General features: G+C 47.4%; 2 pseudogenes; one reads left to right on the top strand and one right to left on the bottom strand.

Annotated features, from left to right (window-relative positions):
* The first annotated feature begins 262 nt into the window (after positions 1–262).
* On the top strand, positions 263–9,507 carry LOC102715699 (annotated as a pseudogene).
* A 1,113-nt stretch (positions 9,508–10,620) lies between these two features.
* On the bottom strand, positions 10,621–12,889 carry LOC121055484 (annotated as a pseudogene).
* Positions 12,890–24,053: the final 11,164 nt, after the last annotated feature.

The following is a 24,053-nucleotide window of genomic DNA, read 5'->3' as shown; positions in this document are numbered from 1 at the left end:
GGCGACATTCGGCAGAGGGTGGCGAACGACGACCGACGCGGAGGCGAGAACCGTTGGCGTGCGCGCGCACGACGGCGGCGCAACGACGCGAGGGAGGCGGCGCTAGGCCGGCGGCGCGAGCAACGGCCGGCGATGGCCGGGGAGAGTTGAGGGAGGAGGAAGGAGAGAATGGGCTCACCGGGGTTGAGGAAGGAGGGGAAGCGGCGACGCGATTTCCACTGGAGTGGCCATGCGGCATGCGGCTCGGCAGCGGCGCAGCGCGATGGCGCCGGTGCGGTGGTTGGTAGAGGCTGGACGGACGCAGCAAGGCGGCGCGAGCGCGAGGGCGACACAGCAAGGGCGTGGTAGCGGGGCAGCGGCCGACGGCAGCCACGGCGAGGCGGCGGCTGGTGGCTCGGCGCGGCATCTCGACGCGAGGGAGAGGTGGGCACCGGAGGATGAAGACGCCTCGAAAGACGGCGGGGTCACGTCGGTGACGGCGAGGCGGGGGTGATGGCCGGCCGAGGGGCGACGACAACGGCCGGAGAGCGCGAGAGCACGGCGGTGACAGCGGCTCAGCGTCCACGGGCGGAGGGTGGCTGAAACGGTGCAAACCGGTAGCGCGACGGCACGGGCGCGCGATCGGCGTCCAGCGGCAAGGCCGAGCGGCAGGCGAATGCAGAGGCAAGGACGCTGGCACGCGCGGCGACAGCGCGCGGGCGCAGCAGCATGCTGGCAAGACGGAGGAGAGCGGTGGCGCGTGATAGGGGAGCGGCGCAACGCGGACAGTATGGCGGCTAGGCGGCTCGACACGACGGACGGCGGCACGACGTCACAGCCGAGGCACGGCCAGCGCGGCGAGCGGCGCGAGCGGGCGCGGCCAGAGGAGTTAGACGGGCTCGATAGGTGGGGCCCACCTGTCGGTGTCCTGGGAGAGGGAGAGGGAGGCGAAGAGGACTTGGGCGCAGGTTGGGCCACGACTCGGAAAATTGCGAACAGAACGCGGTTTCACACGACAGAACCGAAACGTGCACGAATTAGAGAATCGTATGATGAATCGGATCCGGAACGCAAAACCGTGCACTGTTAGCGGAACGACGACAAGATTGAACGACCCGTTAAATTGAGATTTAACGACTCGCTAAACTAGAACTAAACGACTTTAACGTAAAATCAATCTACGCTTACGAAATTGTATTCCGCACCGTAGATCAATCTCACGCTAGCTAATAGATTGGAAAACCTAAGCAATTACACGGTAGATTAACGATAGATTGATTTGCATGAATAAAACGTATGCAAACCTGAGGTTTGGTGGAGAGATCAGCGACGGATTACGGTTGTTCCTCGCTGTTAGGCTAGAAAACCTGAACAATTAAACGGTAGATTAATTTAGATTGATTCGCAAGAATAAAATATATGCGAACCTGAAATTTGGTGGAGAGAGACCAGCCGGCGACGTGCTGCGAACAAGGATGCAGTAGGGCTGCTAGCGGCTTGCTGCGCAGCTGCTAGGATAGGGGCGGCACAGCTGTAGCGGAGGCGGAAGAGGCGACTGGAGATGCACGGGAGAGGGAGACGGGGAAAAGAGGCAAGGGTGTAGAGGGTATTTATAGAGGGAAGCTAGAGATAGATCTTGTTACCCATCTCCTATTAACAAGGAATAGATAAGGTTTCAAAAAGATAAAACTAGAGTCCTAATTAATTGAAATTGATTTTTTTGGTGGAGATAGAGATGAGGCTGCATGGCTTGGAGAGGAGGGGGAGAGGATCGTACAGTCCACGGAGGAGGAGGAGTTCGGCCAAGGGAGAGGAAAAGGAAAAGAGAAAAAGAAAAGGGAAAAAGGGAAAAAAAAGGAGAAGGGAAAAAGAAAAGAAAAGGGAAGGAGGAAAAAAAAGAAATTACCTTCAATTTTGCCGATTTTTTATTAAGTTTATTTGAGTAAATTTTATTGACTGCAATTTAAATATAAATCCTGTTAATAATTTAAAATGCTTTCGGGACATTCTAGAATATCCGAAAAGCTTCCAATTAATTAAATTAATTTATACACTGGGTTTTCTCCTGAACTTTAATTAACAAATTATTTTTAATGCATTATTTAATTATTTCTTGGCTAGGGTAAAACTCAGGGCGTGACATCACTCATGCTCACGCACCCGGGAAAGTCACCCGTCCCAAGATTGTAACACATGGCCACTCTAGGACATCAAGACTTCCCTCACACAACCAACAAAGGTCTTTTGTGTGTGCACTTTGTCCTCACTCATGCGCACGCACCCGGAAAAGTCATCCATCCCAAGATTGCTTCAATCCAAACACGCTTAACCTTGGGGTTCTCTTGAGATAAGCTTCTAGAAAAGAAGTTGCAACTTGTTGGGAGGTTTTTACCTGTGCGCCATTAAAAAAGATGGTGCCAGCCTCTTGTCACTAAAAAGTTCGAGCCTCCCTCTATGCCATCGTCAAACTTTATCACGCCCTCCACGTCATTCTATTAGAATTTAACCATTTAATAGCTTTCACATGTCTGTCCGGGCAGAAAAAATGTCAATCTTGCCCTTTCAGTCAAGTCAGCCCCTCTAATCCTCCTCTTCTCCGGGAGCGCACCACCATCCCCGTCAGCTGAGTCACGCTGCCCACGTCTATCGTGCCGCTCACCCCTCGCCTCAGCCCTCGGCGACGCCTGCCACACCCACGACTTCTTCCAGGTACGTACCCTCCCCGCCGCCCACGCCACCGTAATCTTTGCGGCCATCTAATCCCTGACCGACCGACGCCGGCACGCGCGCATGCACAGGTGGTGAGCCATGGCATAGACCCGGCCCTGATCCTGTCGGTGATGGAGGTGGCGCGCGAGTTCTTCCGGCTGCCAGCGGAGGAGAAGGCCAAGCTCTACTCCGACGAGCCGGCCAAGAAGATCAGGCTGTCCACGAGATTCAACGTGCGCAAGGAGACTGGCGAGATTACCTCCGCCTGCACTGCTATCCTCTCGAGCACTTCGTCCCCGACTGGCCCTCCAATCCGCCATCCTTCAAGTACACAAATCTTTTCACCTTCTTCTCCCATTTAATTACTGCATGCAAGCTTCCCCCATTTACTCCTCCTTCAGTTACTGCTCCAATCTTAAACAAACTTGAACTATCTTCGTCCCTAAATGTTTGACGCCGTTAATTTTTTTATAAATGTTTGACAATTTGTCTTATTTAATTTTTTATCAAATATATAAAGCTATATATATGCATAAAAGTATACTTAACCATAAATGAAATGATATAAATGAAATAAAAAATATACTTAACAATAAATGAAATTAATAACTATGTAAATTTTTTTAATAAGACGAATAGTCAAATGTGTATAAAAAAGTCAACGGCGTTAAACATTTAGGGATGGAGGGAGTATTAGTAAGTTTGGACCAATAGATTGGACTGTTTCTGAAGCTGTTTAGAGTGGACCTCACCCTTGCAGTGAACAGAGTCGTAACAAAAAATGTAGTTAAATTTGTGTGAACCATTAAATAAGTTTAGAGTTCGGTACTGCATTTTGCACCATGGCCTTTTCTTGTCACATGTTAAAAATCAGTTTTCAAAAGTTAGATTTGGCCTTTTTTGTTGTATGTCAGCAAACAATTTCGAATAGCACGGGAGGAAAACAACTTGTTATAATGATCTCTCAACTCTAATGGCAACTAAGTCATTTTAACGTGCCGTTACTCACCGTTAGGAGCAAAAGTGGACGGAATGGTGTGGAGGGCGCGATAAAGTTCGACGATGGCATAGAGAGAGGCTCGAACTTTTTAGTGGCACAGAGGCAGGCACCATTTTTTTTAATGGCACATAGGTAAAAACCTATTAAATCCTAAAATTCTATCAAATCCTATTAAGCCTTGGGCTGGGATGTTACATACACCCACCCTTAAAGGAGCTGACGTCTCCGTCGGTCCAACATAGCCACATTTGGGTAAATGTCACGCCCAGAAATTCCTCACATGAATTTCTAAACCTTATTGTGTAATAAAATCCCTGTCCAGTACCAGCCAGAGTACACAAATAGACAATAGTTGATTACATTACCATCGTTGTTAGAAACAACATTAAATAGAAATAAAGTCTAAGAGAAGCAGTGGAAAAGAAATAAAGGCGCGGGCTTCAATGCAGCTTGGCTCCACACCACAGGCAACACCTTGACGGTGGATAGCTTCAAACCTCAGAGTCGCCTCCATCTGAACTGTACTCTACCTCTGAAGGGGAAAAGTAACGCAAGGCTGAGTACAACCATGTACACAACAAGAAGCACGGAAAAGGAGGAAAAAGATGAATGAAAGTAATCTCAAGGATAGGCTAGGGTTAGTTGCACAAAGCAGCAATTAAGTAAAAACAAAGATTTTAATAGAAAAACAAGAATAAACAAGTAAAAGCATTTGGTAAAGTATCTCAACACTGTCCAATGTTACACCACGTTGCAACAGGCCCAACCACTTCTCAACGTTACACCACTTTGCAGTAGTCCCAACCACTACTCAATGTTACACCATATTACAGTAGACCCAACACGGTACTAGTTTACTCAGGTGATAAAGGTTCAACTAATCACAGTGAATCTAGCCATTCGCCCGTTACCATGGGCACGACTATTCGAATAGATTTTACTCTGATCAGAGGTATACTATTGTATGCACAAGACATAGTTCTACTACACTTGAACGTGCGCCGACGTGCCACCCATACACCGAAAAGGAAACTGTGATAGGACCCGTCACATAACCCTTCCTATTCAATCGCACCACACTTCAGGTTTCACCCCCTCCTTTACACCAAGTCGAGCAGTCCCCTCTTGTGCCTTGGTGAATCCAGAAGCAACAGAGGCCATCGTTACACCATGCCGAAAAGGCAGGAAGATGACATTCTAACGAAGGTGCTCGGAACCAAAGAACATCCTGGCCGGACGCGGGGAATTGGCGTCGATGTGCCCTAGTATAGCTCTCAATACAGGAAACAGAAAGTCTCCAAGAAAGAGAGGGCGCTCGTTTGAAGGTTGAGCTTAAGGTGGTAGAAGCAACCATGGACGCCAAGGTGGAAGAAAAGGTTAAAAAGGTTCTCGCACACCACAAGTTGTGCATCCAACTCCTCGGGCACATCATGACGTGAGTCCAAACTCTGGTAGGAGTAGTTGTGCATCCACAGAGGTGTCGACCCCTAGTCTCCCAGTCACACCACTAGCTGTAGTGGACAATATAGAGGTAATTGATGTTATCCGATCCAAATCTACTCTAACACCTTTGCACGTTCCAATATTAATTGCAAACTTTACAAATGCAGAACATAGCACAGTGTATCCTACTAGTGAGGATCCACCCAACTTTCGCTCTAGAAGTCGCTGAAGGCATGGGTTTCAAACCCTCGGTTACAAAAAAGGTTCATGGCACGGACCTGCTATCTAGGTATGCCAAAGTGTCTGTCGATTTAGTAAAGAATAACTGGTCAGCCTATCCACTGCCTGTGCCCTGCAATGATGAAATCATGACTTTGGGCGATGCTTGTAAGACATTCATACAGTGCCGAAAGAAGACATAGTTGTCAATATGACTCCTGGTCCAAGTCGACCGACATAGCTTACACCTCCCAAGTCTCCCCAGTCTAAGCTATCAATTGACGCTCCGCGTGGACCGGTATTGTCGTTACCTCGTTCACTGGATGCAGCCGATATGGATTTGGCAAATATAACTCAAAGCTTGGCTCTAATCAATATCGCAAGAATGGCCGATAGCTCCCCACCACTTGTGAAGGGACAAAATGATGATTAGGGGGCAGTAAAGGCAAAAGAAAGGTCGAGGAGTCAGTGCCGATGCCAAAAAGAGGGGAGGCTGTGACTTTAGTGTCGGTCACCAAATTACGAAAGGTCCAGAAGGCGTCGACCCAATTTGAACTATGCATGCCATTGGTGGACGACAATGTGTTAGCCCTGATGGATATTGCTTGCAGAGAGGTACATAAACAATACATGGAGCTAAGCAATGCCTAAGCGGAAAATGAGTGTCATCTATAGTAGGACAACACGACCACCAGCCTTTTTTGTTGTCGCTTGCCTATATATCTACAGGCTTTGATGACCTCTTCGATGTCACACCCGGAGTTTTGTCCTAAGCCTAAAATCGTAAAAAGAAATTCGTAAATAATAATTGGCTTAATTAACTCAGGAAAAATCCCTCTAAAAGAAATTAATTTAGTTAAATCGAGGCTCGCAAATCGACTAACTGGATTTAAATTCAAATTGCAGAAGTATAAAATTTGGCCAAACAAATTAATTTAAAACTCGGCAAAAGTGGGGTTTTCCTTTTTCCCTCCTTTTTCCTTTCTTTTTTCCTTCCTTCTCAAATTGGGCCGAAGTCCAATTTTCCTCCTCTCCCTTTTTCTTTTTTTTCTCCTTTTTCTTTTTCCCTTCTCGAGCCGGCCCAGCCGAGCCGGCCCACCTCTTCCTCCAGGCCGGCCCAGTCGACCGGCCTTCTCCCCGCGCGCGCGCCTCCTCCGCCTGGGCCACCGCCTTGGCCTAGCTCGCTCGCCCGCGCCGCGCCCGCATAGTCCGCGCCGCCTCCCTCCTCCTTCGCGCCACTGACAGGTGGGGCCCACTTGTCAGCGACCGAGCCCTCGCCCCCGCGCCGCAGCCACCGCCGCCGCAACGGCCGCCGCCGAGTCCTCGCCGCGCCCGACTCGGTCTCCAACCTCCGCCCCGCCCTAGCCGGCCTCCCCGCACTATAAATCCCCGCAGCCGCCGCGCCGCAGCTCACCTTTTTCCCTCCGCCACCAAGCCGCCGCTGTGCCCCGCCGTCCGCCGCCGACGTGCGATCTCGCCCTCTGCCGCCCGTCGTCGTTGTCCAGCCGCGCTGTCGCCTCCGCCTCGACGTCGCCAACCTTCCTTCGGCTCGCCGCCGGTAGGCACCCCGCGCCCTTCGCCGCCCCTTCATCCTCTCCACCGCCGCGCCTCGTCACCTCGCCGCCGTCTGCCGATCTCGTCACCGCGCGTCGCCAGCCGCCGCTCGTCTACGTCACCACCTCCGCCTCGCCCTCGCCGACGCGCCGCCGTCTCCGTCGCCGCTGGTGAGCGTTTCCCCTCCCTCTCCCGTTCCCTCCATCACCGCCGCCGAGCTCTCCCCTCGCTGTCGTCGTCGGACTCCGCAGGTCGCCGGCAGTCCCTGCCAGACCGTCGCCCAGCTTCGCCGTCGTCACGCTGTTGTCGCGCCACCCGCGCCTTCCCGCGTGGCCGCTTCCCGCGCTCGCTCACCGTTACCGTGCCGCCGTGTCGTCGTCGCCGTGCGCCGCGCTTGGCCGCCGCCGCTCGCGCCGCCGACGTTCCCGCTACCCGGCCGCCGTCGCCGTTCGCCGTCGCCCGCCGGTTCGCGCTGCTCGTCGCCGGACGCCGCCCTCCGCCGGTCACTGTCCGCCGCGACCGGGCGCTGCCGCCCCTCTCCCTCTCCCGGCCGAACTCCGCTCCCCCTTCTCTCTATTCCAAGGTCGCTGACAGGCGGGCCCCACTCGTCGGCCGGTCCCCTCCCTCTCTCCTCCCGGGCCCAGGTGTCAGTCTCTCCTTCCCCCTCTCCCTCACCGACAGGTGGTCCCCAGCTATCAGCCGTCAGCGCTTCCTCTCTCCTCGCTGACGTCAGCAGCCCCATTAATTGCGCAATAATTGAACCATGGTGGTATGTCGGCGCACGTTCAAGTGTAGTGGAGTCGTGTCTTGTGGGTACAGTAGTGCACCTCTGATCAGAGTATAATCTATTCGAATAGCCGTGCCCACAGTTACGGGCGAGCTCCCAGCTTCACTGTGATTAGTGAACCTTTAATAACTTGAGTAAACTGGTTTTTCACCCGGGACTACTGCAACGTGGTGTAACGTTGAGTAGTGGTTGGGCCTGTTGCAACGTGGTGTAACGTTGGACAGTGTTGTGGTATTTTACAACTGTTATTTACTTATCCTTTACTGTATTCAATTACCTTTATTCTTTTTAATCTCTGTTATTTGTTTCACTGCTGCTTTGCTGCAACTAACCCTAGCCTGCCCTTGATAATCCTTATGCATCATTTATTACCCTCTTTTCCGTGTCACTTGTTGAGTACGGTGGTTTGTACTCAGCCTTGCCCAACCTTTTTACCCCTTCAGAGTTAGAAGTTGAGTCTGGTGGAGAGGACTCTCAGGAGTGAGCTGGTCTACCGTCGAAGCTTTGCCTGTGGACTGGAGCCGTACCCGCTAGAGCTAGTCTACCTTTTTCTTTCCGCTGCATTTCCGCTAGAATACGTGTTATTTTTAGTTGTTTCTAAGAACGATGGTTATGTAATCAACATTGTCTTTTTGTGTACCCTGGCTGATCCTGGACAGGGATTTTAATACACAATTAAGTTCAGAAATTCGTGTGAGGAATTTCTGGGCGTGACATTCGACCTGTTCAAGATCCGGAAGTTGGACACAAGCCTTCTAAAATGCTACTCCTTGTAAGTGCAAACCTTCCTCCTTATGATATTAATGGACTATCTCCTAATTAAATTAGTGCTAATACGTACATGATTTAAGGTTGTGTTGGATCAAGAGTTGTTGTCTTGGTAACTATGTTAGGTTCCTTGATCCATCGATGATCAACGAGGTTAATTTACGACAGAGCTTCGATGAGGTAGTTGAATATGTGAACTGGTATTTATGGGCCCACCAAGACAAAGAGTACATCATGTGTGCACACAACCAACATTAAGAAGACAATACCCTTCGTGTATATTATTTTTGAAGTTAAGGTTCTTATTACTAACTCTACATAACCACCGTGTAGGCAACATTGGGTTCTCTTAGTCATCATACCTAAGTGGAGTAGACCTAAGTGGAGTAGGGTGTCCTATCTTAACTCAAATAAGACGAAAGAGTATGATTTCACTTAAATCACAAGGGCCTTAAATATGGCTTGGGGCCCATATGTGGTAAAGGGTGGTAGCCACAAGGAGGGCAAGGACAAACTTTATCATGACACGAAGTTCGCATGCACACAACAGATTGGAGACAAATGTGGTTTCCATGTGTGCCACAACATGTGAACACTTCTAAGAGCGGTGAAAGATTTCGACCGTGAGGTAGTTCTTAATGGTGAATAAGCTCATTTCAATACCAAATTTATTCTTGTAAACGTTTTAACCCCTGATTTATTGAACAGAAAGGTAGAGCTGCCATAAAGATTTCACCTATCAACCCCCATCTCCCCGCTATCAAAGGCGAAGTGTGCGGCTTCATTCTTGCCGAAATAATAAACAAGAAAGGACGTTTTCACGCCACTTAGATGATTGAACTAGTCTAATCCCTTGTGATGTACAATTAACTATAACCTTGTGATGTACATATGAGCACAATACAGTTGGTGCTTATTTTTATGTTTTGGGGTATGGAATGCAATGTAATTTACTCTCATATGTGCAATAATTATGGCAGTTTGCTAAATTGTTGTTAAGTTTGATCAATTACGATTTACGTTGGACTATTCAATTGGTTTATCCATTTCTAATATGACGGGTCATGGAAGTTCACATGGACATAATATATACAAGGTATGCATTTCTATAAGCAATTAACGACCAAAATTGTGGCTTTCATGGGTATGAATTTGCTGTGTAAAATTGTGGCATTTGAACAACATATGTGAATGGATCTGCATGTGATATTGTGCAATATGTGAAGTTGGGCAATATGTTATGAGATGGATCTGTGATTTTTATTGCATATTTGCCTCCCATGTATCTGTGATGTTTCAGTTTTTCAGAGGGCATGTCTAGCAAATCCTGAGGCTAGCCAATTTTTAGCATTTATTTTTTTCTGAATTTACCTCATCATCGATGGGTCGGGAACAAAATTCGTCAAAGGTAACAACTCTTGTGACGGATACTTACTTTTAGGCCGTTAGAGGTAACTTACTTGTGATGGTCACTTAATTTCAGGCCCATCACTGGTGGGATACCTGTGATGGTTCCTAACTGCCCTTAGGGTAGCGGAGACCAACACCTATGACGCTTGTCTAGTAACTTGCCCATTAGAGGTGGGTGTAACCTCTGACGGCCTACAACTCGTCAAAGGTGACTGCACTCACCAATGACCACCGATCACTGACCAAGCTCAAACCCATCAAAGTTGAGGGTTTGTGCCCGTCGTAGGTGACATTGTCTAGTATAGTAGCAGTACATTAGCTAGTTTCCATGTGGATCTAACATATTCATACTCTTGGTGTGGCTTTGGGCTCATAGTCAAAGTCAGAAACCGAACAGAGATGAAAAAAAGAAGGGACAATTTCGTCTTACTCATGTTTTGATGTCTAATATTGATTTTGTTCTGTTTTATATGGTTTTCATTTTAATCCCTATTTTTTAAATTGAAGCCATGGTATGCCCTCTCTTTTGGACAGACAATAGTAGCAGTGTTAAGTTAGCCATAAGAGTACCTTTTTAGCCCTACTCGAGATTTTTATTTTTATCCCTGCTTGTTTCATCAATTGTTTTTTCTACCCTCCATTCTGCATTGAAGCAGTACAATTCGTTGTTGTATACTCTTGCTACTACTGCTATCGGCTACTGTTTTTTAGGCAACTGAACCAAACCCTCCACTTCCTTGATTAGGATTGTTCATCCCTGCTTCAGTTTAACATAACACTGAATTTTCGATACAAATTTGACAAAAAATTATCATAAATTGGGTACAATTTTAACAACACTTAGAGAAAATATTGATAAATATTATGCACAATTAGGAATTCTAGTATATATAGTAGCCTAGCCAACATAGTATCACATATTGCACCACATCATAACCAGCATAAACACATATATTCTTCTTCGATGCAGAATGGAGGGTAAAAAACTAATTGATGAAATAAACAGGAATAAAAATGAAAATCTCGAGTAAAGCTAAAAAGGTATTTTTATTGCTGACTGAACACTGTTACTATTGTCGATCGATCCAAAAAAGGGTAAACTGTGGCTTCAGTTAAAAAACTAGGGAAAAAAAATGAAAACCACTAAAAATAGGGGCAATATCAATATTAGACATCAAAATAGGTGTAAATACGAAATGGTCCCAGAAAAACTTAGTGAACTTTTCTCCATGCTAAACTAATATGGAAGAGGTGTTTGCATTTTTTTATTATTATTATTATTATTATTATAGAAGCGGGACGGGTTGCGTGGCCACTGGGCTATGCCACAACAGCAATGAATAGTGCGCTTCTTGGCGTTTTACTTGCCTGGTTCGGCTCCCTGGCCCTCACTTTTCCCCCAGCAGGCGACTCCTGGAACGAACGGTAACCTTGACTTTTCGCCATGGGGTTCTTACATGAGAGGGAAAGGCTGCTTTTCTTGTGGGTTGCCTGCCTGAGCTACTCTATTTCTTTTGCTGCATTGTCAATCTTTGGGGTTGTTTAGTCGGGGAAAAGAAAATTTTTTGGTGTCACATTGGACGTTCGACCAGATGTCGAGATGTCAGAAGAGGTTTTTAAACATGAATGAAAAAATGAACTTCACAGCTCGCCTAAAAACCACGAGACGAATCTTTTGAGCCTAATTAATCTTTTATTAGCACATGTGGGTTACTGTAGCACTTCTGGCTAGTGATAGACTAATTAGGCTTAAAAAATTTATCTCATGATTTTTCCCATAGCTATGTAATTAGTTTTTTATTTCATCTCTATTTAATACTCTATTTAGGAGCTCTCAGTGTGGCAAGGTATCAATGGCCGCCATTCCTTGGTCCGGAGCTAGAGACACCCCCATCCCGCGCGTGGGCGAGCTCAGGCGTCCACGGTGCAGCGGTGGGCGAGCGCAGTTCAGCGGTTGACAAGAAGGCATCGGTGCATCATGCCGATTGACGGGCCAAGTGCATGCAGGGGTTCCACGACCCAAATCGTGAGAAAGAAACCCTAGGTGGTCAAGAAAAGAACATGCTCGCGGTTGCGAGGAATTTGCTATTTAGGCCTCCGAACCATGGGTTTTTTTGAAATGGTCTCGTATCCAGCGTCCCTCCTCTCAAATGATCATTTAGAATTTCTTTGCTCAAGAAAAAATATTGTCAACCGGTCAACAAGAAGTATGACCGAAATACACTGGGTAAAATACACATTCTGCCTGCTTCTCTCCCTCTACTCTCTCGCGTGTTCACTGCTTAGCTCTCTCAAGCTCGTTCGTTCTCTCTCAAGCTCGTTCGCGTGTTCATGGCCGGCGGCGACGGCGCGCCGCCGGCAGCGCCATCCCTGGCCGACGAGGCCCCTCGCCGCTCCACCCTGCCGCCAGGCCGACAGCTCCCCACCCTCTCGCCGACCAACCCCGCTACCGTCGCCATTGCTCGTGTTGCCACCACTGCCGCCGCTGCCGGACGAGGCGGCGCCGGCGGAGGCGGCTCGGATGGTGCTCAGCTCGTTTAGCCCGCTGATGCAGCTAGCGTCGAAAGGGAGCGGCAAGAACTAACCCGGGACCCCGGCCGGCGGGAAAGACGAGGGTAGAGGGGACAGGATGTTGGGCCAGATCGAGCCAAGAATCGCCGCGAGGCCGCCGTCGTCGTCTGGGCAGTGACCGCGAGCGGCTGCACCGAATGCTCCATGAGGGAGAGATCGTGCTGGTTCGTCGATCCGTGCACAACCACCAAGCTGAGTCATCTCATATGCACAACCACCAAGCTGATTCGTCGACCCGTGCTGGTTCATCTCGTATACAAAATTACAAATGGAACACTCATGCTTTAACCATTTGATATTCTCAAATGCTGCACGAGCGCCATGAATTTGTTGGGCTTGGCGTGGATAATCTTCGGCGACGCGTCGTAGATGATCACCGGCGCCCACGGCGGCTGCTGCTGCTGCCCGACCAGCTGCTCCCGCCTCGCTTGCCCCTGGCCTGCCAGCATCTGGTGCACGTGCGCCTGCGACGGGCCAGCCCCCGACGACGTGGAGCTGGCGGCGGCAGCGGGGTTGGTCGGCGAGAGGGTGGGGAGGAGTCGGCTTGGTGGCGGGGTGGGGCGGCGACGGGCCTCATCGGCCAGGGAGGGCGCTGCCGGCCGGGGCGCTGTCGGCGCCTCCACCGGAGAGAGAACAAACGAGCTTGAGAGAGAGAAACAGTGAACACGCGAGAGAAAAGACGGAGAGAAGCAGGCAGAATGTGTATTTTAGCTAGGGGTATTTTGGTCATATTTCTTGTTGACGTTTGACAACATTTTTTGTTAAGTAAATAAAATTCGAAATGGCCATTTAAGAGAAGCGACGTCAGATGAAACCCACGGTTTAAAGGCCATTCATGGCTAAATAGCAAATTCCTCTCCGCGGCTGCGGACTTGGTCGAGCAGCCGCCGCCATCGTGCATTCATCCGGTAGTCTCGTCATCCACTCGTCCGTGAGTCCATTCGTCTCTCACCACTCCCAATTCCTAGCCCCAAGCAGCCAGAAGTACGACCCAGCCGGGATGAGCCGCGGCAGCCAGCGGCAGAGGCCAGATCGGCTGCTCGGGCCGTCGCCAGTCGGCCGCACGGGCGGGCGGCAGGCCTGCAGCGCATGCGGTTAGGCGGCGCGGGTGCAAGCAGCGCCGGCGAGGTCGCAGGCAGACGAAAGCAACGAGGGCGCAGACAGGAGCAGCTTAGGGCGCGTCTTTGGCCGTAGGAAGGTGGCTCCGACTTCACGGACCGCAGCTGCTGCACGCCAGCAGCCAGGGCACAGGCGACCTGAGCCGTAGGCGTGCCGAGCGCAGGCCATAGCCGCTCAGGGCTGGGCGGCCGGCAGCCGCGCACGCGTAGGGGACAGTGAGCTATTTGAGGCTCTGAGCAACGATTTAATTTTCAGAACAGAAATTTTATAACTATCATGACTACCTACAGGTATCAGCTTCTGCAACTATTCTTCTCAGAATTATGTGGCTCATAGCACACTGGCATATCTGTGATTGATGTTGATGTAAATAGAGTTGTTGGTAGATTCCGTAACTGTTCTTTTGCAGTTTCACTCACAAATTCTTTTTAAAATTAAGATCATTATATTTAATGACCTTGCTGAAGAAGGCAAGCATTGCAGATAAACACTTGCAATTCATTCTACTGTAATCAATTCAAACCAAATTCGCCAACCAAGCCAAAAATTGGACAGAGAATTGGCCAGGAAGGTAACCGAGTAGAAACATGCTATGTTTAGTACTTATGTTTCTTTATTGCACAGTATGGAGTTGGTTTTGTAGTTTTTTAAAAGGGAAGCGAAATGATTTATTGCTTGTTGTTTCTTCCTAACTGAATTTAGGTTCCAGACCTTTGGTGAAAGTAATCCCCACAGACCACCTGAAGATGTTGCATTTGCTGTTGCACGTTTTTTTGAAAAAGGTGGCAGCGTTCAGAATTACTATGTGGTATTTGCCTTTGCACAAGTTATATTCTAACTTAACCAAGGCACACTGACATTTACTTTTTGTTGATTGCACTACTAAGGATTTTACTGTCAATTTCAAGCATAAGGACACATTTTGAGTCATATGAATACACTTTGTCAATAGTAGTGGTAGTGGTGGTAATAGTAGTAATAATAATATTGCTATTTAAAATTTGTGTTACCCATTTTCCTTTTGTGCTTTGTGCTTCCTCATGCTGATGTCTACTAGAATTAACTGTTTTTCCACGCATAGCATATTAGATGATGCTGATTGGGAACAGGTTATGGGCTACCAGTTAACATCTTATCCTATTCAACATATAGAGAACAATCATGCATTTATACTTTCTTTTAGTAGTAAGTGAGATTACATTGCATAATCTAACTACTCATGATCTGTAACCAGGATTTTTTTTAAAAGATAGACCAGCCATTCTTAAGTTGGTGTCTCAAACCTTCCTATGCAAAGTTTCAGACAGGACATATGTCTCATAACTAAATATTACTGAATTTTACACAACCAATTTTCTATCTACTCCATCAAGTGTATATGTGACCATGAAAAAAGGCAACTTTTTATGTTGAACCATTAGTCTGTCATTTTAACATGGAGAGAAATTCAACCTACATATATATTTTAGTTTTCAGCATGGTCATATGATTTTACTTAACATTTTGTTTTCTTCTTTGAAAGTGTTAACATATGCCACATATACCTTATGACTTAAGCTTGATCTGTGCCTACTTTTATGATTATTGAATTGAAAAGAAATCCTTTAATAATCTGCAGTTGAAAGATTTGTTCTGCTTGAACATACCAGAAACATAGATATTAAGATATTAGGTAATTCCTCTTCTTTTTCCGCTTTTTCCGCTATCCAATTTGTAATCACTCTATTTCAGGCCATTATACTTCTCTGGCGGCTAAAATGGTGGATGGCGAGAATATGGTTTGTGCTGGTGGACTACATTTTGGTTCTAAATTCTCGCATTATGTTCTACACTCATTGTTGTAAAACTCTTGGCAAATACATACCAACAATAGTAGTATCTTTTTCTAGTGTATTAAAGGACTTGTTTTTTTATGGATGGTAGAGTATAGATTATGTAAATTTGTTCATTTTTTGGTTTAAGGTTGGCTGTTTTGTGCTTAAGAACAGATTACCTGTACTTGGTCTTTTCTAAGGTTTCGTGAGATGGCACATGTATTGCTAATATTTTTTTGATTTGTACCCATTGTTAAACAATAACGTGAAAATACGACCGTTATATATGGTACCTAAGAAATAACATTTGCACTAGGTATTAATGTTACAGAGGTACACTAATTTTTAATCAAAACATATTATATAGATGAACAAACAAATAAATACAAAATTATAGACAAACGGCACGGACCAGGGCGCCCCATTCTCTAGTTATATATGAAGGGTGGCGGAAAGAGGTGATGTTGGGGCGTGCCACGTTGGATTTTCACTGTTTCTAGAACTGTAGCTTTTCCCGCTACATGTCTTGTTTAGTTTCCAAAACATATTCAGAAACATCACATCGAATTTTTGACACCTAAATAAATTATTAAATATAGATGACAAAACACTAATTCACAGTAAGGGGACAAATCATGAGACAAATCTTTTGAGCCTAATTAGTTTATGATTAGTTATAAGTGCTACAGTAACCCGCGTGTGCAAAAGATTCGTCTCACGATTTCCAAACGAGTCATGTTTAAAACTTCTTCACACATCTAGTCAAACATCCAACATGACAATGAGAAATTTTCTTTTCGCGAACTATGAGTGTTTAGTTGCTGAAATAAAAATTTTTAGATGTCACATCAGACGTTTGATTAGATGTCGAAAAAGATTTTTGGACACGAATAAAAAAACAAAATTTATGGCTAGCCTGTAAACCGCGAGACGAATCTTTTGAGGCTAATTAATCCGTCATTAGCACATATGGGTTACCATAGCACTTATGACCAATCATGGATTAATTAGGCTCAAAAATTCGTCTCACGATTTCTTACATAAGTGTGAATTAGTTCTCTGTCTCATCTATATTTAATGCTCTATTTAGATGTCTAAAGATTCGATGTAATATTTTTGGGAAAAAATTTTTAGGGCCCTTAGAGGGCCATAGTTAACAGGAAAGCTGGTGGGAGGGGCATCTAAAGGGGTCTGCGTACGACTTTACTGTGTCACTGTTCTGGTTGGCAGAGCATTTGTGATAAGCATTTGGCTGGCTGACGTATAAGCCAGGGTCACTTCCACACGCAGCATCGACAAATTGGACGTGACACATTCATCGACGGCGGGAGGCACTTAAGACAAGATGCTCTTTGGCTTAGGGGTGTTTAGTTGCTGAAATGAAAATTCTGAAATGTCACATTAGACGTTTGAGTGTATGTCGGAATGGTTTTAGACACGAATGAAAAACGAATTTCATGGCTAGCCTGTAAACCACGAGACGAATCTTTTAAGCCTAATTAATCCGTCATGAGCGTATGTGGGTTACTGTAGCACTTATGACTAATCATGGATTAATTAGGCTTAAAAGATTTGTCTCCCGATTTCTTACATAACCGTGCAATTAGTTTTTCGTTTCATCTATGTTTAATGTTGTATTTAGATGTCCAAAAAATCGATGTGATGTTTTTGGGTGAAAATTTTTAGAAATTAAAGAGGGCCTTAGGCATAGGCCCACATTTTCAACTGTAGATGAGGTTGAATTGAGCTGTGGAGCTATGAATGAAGCTCGATTGCTAAAGGAAAAAGGACTGACTTAGGGCAGTCCCAATCTAAAAACATGTAGTTTTCATAGTATTAAATACCATGCCAACTAACAAAATTGTTGACGTGGCACATCCTTAACAGAGAAAAGAGAACTAGTTGAAATCATTTCTCAGATCAGAAACGATGTCCTCTCGTCGACCAAGGCCGATGGAAACAATATATTTTTGTGTTGGGTCTTCGTTAACCGTTTCCTTGGCTCTTCCCCCAACCATGCCTGGAACCCCTGTGTATAGATGTCTCCATTGACGCCGCCCTCGTGCTCATCCGCTCGCCTTCTCGCCGCTCCAATTTTCTTCCCTCATGCACCAAGCTCCCTCCCCTCTCCCGTGCGCCGCTGCTAGCTGCTCCCGCCGCTAGACAAAACTGTCACACCCGGAGCTTTGTCCCAAGCCTTAAATCGTAAAAGCAATCCGTAAATAACAATCGGCTTAATTAACTCAGGAAAAATCCCTCTAAAAGAAATTAATTCAACTAAATCGAGGCTCGTAAATCGACTAACTGGATTTAAATTCAAATTGCAGAAGTATAAAATTTGGCCAAACAAATTAATTTAAAACTCGGCAAAAGTGGGGTTTTCCTTTTTCCCTCCTTTTTCCTTTCGTTTTCCCTTCTTTCTCAAATTGGGCCGAAGTCCAATTTTCCTCCCTTCCTTTCTTTTTCCTTTTTCTTTTTCCTCTCCTTCTTCCCACGCCGGCCCAGCCGAGCCGGCCCATCTCCCCTCGGCCGGCCCAGCCGACCGGCCTCCGGCCTCCTCCCCGCGCGCGCCTCCGGCTGGGCCGCTGCCTCGGCCCAGCTCGCCCGTGCCGCGCCGCGAAGTTCGTTGCCACTCCCTCCTCCCTCGCGCCACTGACAGGTGGGGCCCACCTGTCAGCGACCGAGCCCCGCCAGCCCGCGCGCCCGCGCCGCGTCGCGCCGCGCCGAGTCCGAGTCTGCGCCGCCGCCGCAACCGCCGCCACCGCAACGGCCGTCGCCGAGTCTTCGCCGCGCCCAGCTCGGTCTCCAACCTCCGCCCCGCCCTAGCCGGCGCTGCCACCCTATAAATCCCAAGCCGCCGTGCGCCGTCGCCCACTTTTCCTCTCCGCCCATGTCGCCGTCGCGTCGTCGCCGTTCGTCGCCGCCGTTCGATCTCGCTGCCGGTCGCCCGTCGTCACCGTCCAGCCGCGTCATCGCCTCCGCCTCGGCGTCGCTGACCCTCCTCCGGCTCCCGTCGCCGCCGGTGGACACCCCGCGCCCTTCGTCGCCCCTTCATCCCCTCCGCCGCCGCGCCACGTCGCCTCACCGCCGTCCACGAAATTCGCCACCGCGCATCGCCAGTCGTCGCTCGTCTGCGTCACCACCTCCGCTTCGATCTCGCCGACTCACCCGCACGGTCGCCGCCGCCGGTGAGAGTCTCCGTCCTTCTCCCCTCTCTCTCTCCCTTCCTGGCCGACCACTGCCGAGCCGCACGCCGTCGCTGGACGTGTGCGGAGCTCGTCGTCGCCGCCGCTCGCTGCTGTCGCCGTCGCCTTCGCGACGCCGTCGTCAAGCCGCCGCCACCCGCGCTCGTCCGTGCCCGCGCTCGTCGCTCGCTCGCCGTCGCTGCTGCTTTGCCCGGTTGCGCCGCGTGCGCCGCCGCCTCGGTCGCGCGCCACGCGCCGTCGCCGGACGCCGGTCGTCGCCGTCGCGCTGTCGCCGTCACGCCGTAGCCGCCGGCGCCGGCTGCCAACGTCCGCCCGAGCCGCTGCTCCTCTCTCTATTTCCCCTCTCACCGACTGACGGGGCCCACCCGTCAGCCGTCACCCCGCGCCCTCCTCCCTCTCTCCTCCCGTGGGACCCACTCGTCAGCCTCTCCTCTCCCTTCTCTCCCACCGACAAGTGGACCCCAGCCGTCAGCGCCTCCTCTCTCCTCGCTGACGTCAGCAGCCCCATTAATTGCGCAATAATTGACTTAGGACTTTTCTGTTTAGCTAAAAAACCCAGAAAACTTCTAAAATTCATAAGTAATTCATCTAGTCTCCGTTTAGGTCCATTCAAATTTCATTAAATTCATAAAATTGTCAAGAATCCATTAAAAATACTTTCTTTTGCTGTTTCAGTAGAGTTTGTGCCTGTTTTATTTATTTTTGTGCTTTGTCGCTTAGATTCGGAGCTCGCCGAAGAGTCAGTTTACTTCGAGATCGTCACCGAAGTTCCCCAGGGACCAGAGCAAGGCAAGTGACACTCATCTTTGATCATATTGAACCCATTATTGCAAAATTTCCTGCTTTCTTCATTCACATATGCATTGTTTTAATTAAAGTAATTATTGTATTTATTTTCTTCGGGTAAGCCTTATTATTATGCCGTTGTTTATCCGACTTTATTCATTGATGGACCAGGGGTAACTTGATTACAGTTAGGCTTAGGTTAATGCTTAGCCGTGCCTAGAACAAACAGCTCATGGGATCACATTTAATCATGCTTAGTTCTGAATAGCTGAGATATTGATTCATCACCCGGTTCGGGTTAATGTCAACTAAAATATTGATAATGGTGAGCTGTGGGTGCATGGTTTTGAGAGTCGCACCCATGGCAATTAAGGACCGGTTCACGGGAAACCCTGGAAGTAATTAAGTGCTAACCACATGACGAAATGGGTAAGGTGGGATTTGAAGCATGACTTCGAACTATTTGACGTACCGAGGCAAGGGTAGGCGTGATGGAGTATGGACGGGCAATCGTGGTGTAACGAAAGTCTCTGCTGCTTCCGGATCTACCAAGGCACAAGAGGGGACTGCCCGACTTGGTGTAAAGGAGGGGGTGAAAACTGAAGTGTGGTGCGATTAAATAGGGAGGGTTATGTGACGGGTCCTATCACAGTCTCCTTTCCGGTATACCATGGTGGTATGTCGGTGCACGTTCAAGTGTAGTGGAGTCGTGTCTTGTGGGTATACTGTAGTACACCTCTGATCAGAGTATAATCTATTCGAATGGTCGTGCCCACGGTTACGAGCGAGCTCCCAGCTTCACTGTGATTAGTGAACCTTTAATAACTTGAGTAATTGGTTTTTCACTTGAGACTACTGCAATGTGGTGTAACGTTGAGTAGTGGTTGGGCCTGTTGCAACGTGGTGTAACGTTGGACAGTGTTGTGGTATTTTACAACTGTTATTTACTTATGCTTTACTGTATTCAATTACCTGTATTCTTTTTAATCTCTGTCATTTGTTTAACTGCTGCTTTATTGCACCTAACCTTAAACCTGTCCTTGTTAATCCCTCTGCATCATTTATTTCCCCCTTGTCCGTGTTACTTGTTGAGTACGGTGGTTTGTACTCAGCCTTGCTTAACTTTCCCCACCAGAGCTAGAAGTTGAGTCCGATGGAGGTGCCTCTCAGGAGTGAGTTGATTCGCCATCGAAGCTTTGCCTGTGGACTAGAGCCGTACCCGCTGGAGCTAGTCTACCTTTTTCTTTCCGCTGCATTTCCGCTAGAATAAGTGTAATTTTCAGTTGTTTCTAAGACCGATGGTTATGTAATCAACATTGTCTTTTTGTCTACCCTGGCTGGTCTTGGACAGGGATTGAATACACAATTAAGTTCAGAAATTCGTGTGAGGAATTTCTGGGCGTGACAAAAACCGGCAGGACGGAAAGCTACTGCTGCTGGCAATTTTTTGTGGCACCGAGCAAATGTTTCAATCCCCTTCCACCTCGACGCGAAAGACCAGGTTTGCGTACACGACTGGGAAAAGCATTGTCACAAGCAGCCAAGAATGGTCTTCGCAGGCGGGGCAGCTGTCTGCTGTAAGGAAACGATTGTGAAGATCACCAATCTTCGCAGGCGGGCTGCCGTCCACCGGTGAAGTTAATTTTCGCAGATGGGCTTTGGCTAGTCCGGTCCACCTGTGAAAATAGGAAACTGCCGCGTGCAAAAAAAGAAATCCGCCTGCGAAGATAGGTAGAATTTTTGAAATTTAGTAGTAATTTGCCCGTTAATATAAATTCTTGCAGGTAGATTATTATGTACATATATTGGAAGATTATCAAGCATTTGGTACTGAGAAATTTACATATATTGCATAACTCAAAAGTGTTGCCAAAATATAATATTACAATATTTTTGTATATTGTTACTTCAAATACGCCATCTAGTTACATTATGGCATATCATTGTTCTTCTCCCGAAGATTCTTGAATTCGTCACTTGTTGCTAAGGCACCCTCTAGATCGAAGAAATCTCCTTTCACATGACAGCACTCACGGTGGATGATGTGGCACAAATCACGCTGGATATTTGTGATGCCTATATCGTAAAAGCTTGTTCCATGTTCTAATCTTGGCAACTGAATGCATTGAAGATAAACAATATGTTAGTACCATAAATATGTGAGGCTGTCTAGTGGTACATAGTATGGAGACTTACATCCTCTGCGTTAGTCCTGTACCTCCCATTAACCCTAAGGAATTCACATGTGTAATACCCGCAAAGGATAGTTCCTCTAGGTTGCTTGTGACACTTCAGGACATATCATAGAAAAAAATAGTTAAAATTTTCAATTAGTGAAACAATTGAAATACATTAAGTGAGTGGAGTATTACCGGCCAATAGGTACGTAGTAGCAGCTTCTTCCTTGTTCGGTTTTGTTCTCCACCTTTAAACTTGTAGTATTGGTACGGACCTTATGGATGTCGTACCGTTTCACATTAAGGAGGATAGTTATTTATAATACATTCATATAAAAATGCAAGAGTCATGATCACTTACTATTGTAAGATTGTTAGAAATTCTTTGTATTGCTGGTGTCTGTAATCGAGAGGGTCCAAGACTACCACGGTTCCGTCTTTAGGGTTGATGAGTAAACAGATATAATGATCGCTACATATTAACAACAATATAGTTAGTTAGTACCGGACTTACTTAAAATTGTAAGCAGCCATGATGTCTCTCTTATTTTCAAAGTGCAAGAAGGCTTGTCTAATGTACTGTGCGACAATAATCAATTTCTCCTTATGCAAGTCCTTCTTATATTCAGCTATCTGTTTTGGAGTCTTGCCCTTTAGCTGGTCCGACCCAGGTGCTAGACTCACGGTATGCTATGCTTGATAGATCTGAGTTGGATCCAAGAAGCCAATAGGTTCTTTTTTCTTCTTAGCATCCATGTATTGCCTCCTACAGAAGAAGTTTGTTAGTAACAATCTCATGGATGTGTATTGTACATATTTTTCATGTAATTAATTAAAACTCATACTCACATGCACTAGACAGCAACATAGTTGACGTCCATCTTCTCCCGATGATATATGGCGTGGAGATCTAGATAATCTAGCCATGCATAACCTTCGGCACCAAACCAATTTGTCGATGATCAAGCTGTTATACTGCCCAAGCCTTTCTTGTTGGCTTCCATGTAGAAGGTATGTAATCTTCTCATCTCCCATGGTCCCTCGTTTAGTGCCCAATCCGACAAGAGTGCTTTCCTGTGTTCGTACTTTTTCAGGCAATCATCAGTTGGCCAGTATGTTGGCCCGGCTAGTTCAACGACCTTCTGGGGGTCATCATCTCTGAGTTTGGCACGTTCCTTACCCCCTGTGAAGACGGTTACCATGAACTTCTCCTTGTTGTCATCTTTGGACTTGGAGTCGTGGCTCGTAAGCACTCTAGGCACCTCGAAATTGGTAGTGGCCTTCTTAGGGACCGAGGTCTCTTGCACCTCGGGGTCTTTCGCATGAGAAGGGTCTTCAGATATTTCTGTCTCTATACCATCCCATTCCAACCCTGGTACTTCTTCTATACATGTCCCAACTGATGCCACAAATTGCACCTCTAGCACTGCAATCTCCATGGGCACCGCCGGCTCTTCAATCTCCGATGGCACTTCTAGCACTAGATTTTCCTTATGCATCTCGGGTTCCTCCACCTTATCAATCACCTTCCTCGGCGGAGGACTTGGAGGTTTTCTCAACCCTGGTTTTGCCACCACAAGTTTTCACGTGGCGTCGGTGCCCGATCCAAAGGATATGCCATTCTTGTGCCAGAGAATTACAACATCGACCGCATCCCCAAGTATAGTTACACCATCTGCAGTAGGAAAGTCTATGTCATAGGACTCAAACCCTTCGTGGACCACTTGCGGCTGCACTTTGGCATACGCATCGGCTTTGCCCTCTTCATTATATGTTCTCCCAGGGATAGCAATGGCTGTAGCGGCCTAAGGAGTTTTCCCAGAGCGTCCAATGGGAACGTGCAATCTGCAGGGTGTATTCGCCTTAAGGTCATCGAAGGGGTAATCTGGCTTGGGTCCTTTGGTTTTGGAGGGAGGCAAACGCATGTGCTTCACACAGAAATCCATCATTTGCCTTTCAAAATCCACAACCTCTTCGTCTCTAACTTTATCCTTGTTCACTTCACGCTTCTTGTGGGGGTCATGTTTGAACCCTTCCTTCCAACTCATCTTGGATGACACACCTCGAACCCTACCCCCATGCTCAGGAGTACCCAACGCCATACTTAGCACATCTTTCTCCCTCTTAGGCTTGAAAGATCCTTTCTTCTGTGAACTGGATAAATTCTTTATTTTATCGGCAACGCCCTACAGCTCCGGATCTTCAAACGATACTTTGCCTTCATCTGTGATCTTTGGAATTCTAGCTCTTACAACCTTGCTCTCTCTGTCCATTCCTCCATTGGTACCGGAAGCCCTACCTTCCTCATTTCCTCCTTCTCTTTTGTCCACTGCTCCACCTTTGGTGCGTATCCCATGGAGCCGAAGCGATGAGGAAATTTGTTCTTCTTGGCCAACTCTGAAAACTTTTGGCTCTTTTCCATTTCTTCCGGGGAGTTCTTGAACTTCACAAAGTCGTCCCACTGATTCGGGGTAATGTTGGCATACGTCAAAAATGGTGTACGTCCCGTCT

The sequence above is a fragment of the Oryza brachyantha genome, chromosome 10 (assembly GCF_000231095.2).
Source record: "Oryza brachyantha chromosome 10, ObraRS2, whole genome shotgun sequence".
Taxonomy (NCBI): Eukaryota; Viridiplantae; Streptophyta; class Magnoliopsida; order Poales; family Poaceae; genus Oryza; species Oryza brachyantha.
This window is presented reverse-complemented; position numbering and strand designations above follow the sequence as displayed.